A 1704-nucleotide genomic window follows, 5' to 3' on the forward strand; every position below is an offset into this window, starting at 1 on the left:
GAAGCAGACAGACCAGGGTTGGAATCCAGCTCCACTCTCATCTCTCCGGTGGCTTTGGTCGAGTTTCTCTCCTCTCTGCCTCACTTTTCCTATCTGCAAATTAGGGAGGATTAAACCAACAGCCTGAAGTGACTGAAGACTGAAATGACACTGTGGGGTCAAGCACCTGCCATCACATCCGACCCGAGCAGGAGCTCCATCCTGGGGGGTCCCCGCTGTTTCAGGTGGGACTGCAGCCACACGAGTGTGACAACCGTCTCCCTACACCCCGCTGTCCAGCGATGGCCTTGTGCCTTCCTACACACTGCAGGGTTGATATTTGAGAAGAGAGCAAAGTTCTAATTCTTCCAGTTCGTGCTAAAAATAGTTAGTTCTTCTCCGCACATTCTGTGAGCTCAGCAAGTTGCATCTAGGGAACTGGCGGATTGTGAAAGGCGATCTTTCTAAACAGGGGTCAAATGTTCCTCATCCAAAAGGGACTCTCAGAGGATGCACAAGAAGATGCAGTGTGGGTCCCGAGGTGCAGGGTCTTCCCACCCAGCCCAGGGCTGCTGCATTCTCTGCATTCTCAAGGAAAAGAGGAAATCGGGGAATCGGGCTTTCTAAAGAGAAGGGATATTTGCTTATTCAACCATTGAAATCACCTGCAAGTCATTTACTGAGAGAGACCAGCCCAGAAACTGTCAGGTGCCGAAGATTCGAGATAGTTCAGAGTGTCTGCCTTTGAGATCTCATGGCCAAGCTATCTGACGAATGCTGGTTTCTTCCAGCATTTGGTGATGATGATGGTGATGACTACATTTCCTGAGTATTTATTAGGTATCCCCAGAGCGCCAGACTTTATATACCTCATTCACTCATCGTCCGTAACTTAGGTAGATATTTGTTCCCATTCTGCTGGTAAATAAAATAAAATGAGCTATCAAGTTAAATAATTCAAGTGGGCTTTTTAGAAACTCTCCACCTAGAAAGATTTCCATCAGTGACAGATGTTAGGGACACATCTAGCATAAGAAGAGTCACAGTAGTCACAGAAATGGCAAAAACTTAAATCTAGTGTCACTTCTGCTGACAAGCCAGTCACACCCTCTGGACTTTCTCGGACTCATCTCCTTGCTGGGGCAGCTCCATGTCCCAGAAGGTCTTTTCTGTGGGGCCACAGCCCACATCCCTCAAAGCCCAGCTCATTTGGCCCTTCTACCAAAAACACCTGCAACGACCCTGTCCCAGCTTCCGTTAGGATTTCTGAATGTCTTGCCCTTGCCTGTCCCTGTTGACCCCTAACTTCTGCCAGAAGCTCTGATCAGCTGTGAATGTGGCCTATTCCTTGCTGAGCCAGGGAGCTCTCCTCCCCAGCAAAGAACCCACGTCAGGCATCTCTGTGCCTCTGGGCCCCGGGAATGAATGAATGCACGAGCAATGAGTGACTTCACACATGTATGTGTGGATTATCACTGAAGCCACAGTGCCCAGCTCGTAGCAAGTCCAACATAGCTGCCTGGTGATCCCATAGAGTGGGACTAAACATGAATAGACCAAATGACACCCAGCAAGGAAAAATCTCGCCAACCAGAGTTAAAGGATGCAAGATGTCTGCAGGCACCGTGAGCGGAGCAGGCCAGCAGGGCGGATGGACTAGACACCCTACAATTCAACACTGGATGGCACCGCCTGCCACAGGCCTGGCTCTGTCCTCTCAGACAA

This window comes from Marmota flaviventris, chromosome 15 (genome assembly GCF_047511675.1).
Source record: "Marmota flaviventris isolate mMarFla1 chromosome 15, mMarFla1.hap1, whole genome shotgun sequence".
Classification (NCBI taxonomy): Eukaryota; Metazoa; Chordata; class Mammalia; order Rodentia; family Sciuridae; genus Marmota; species Marmota flaviventris.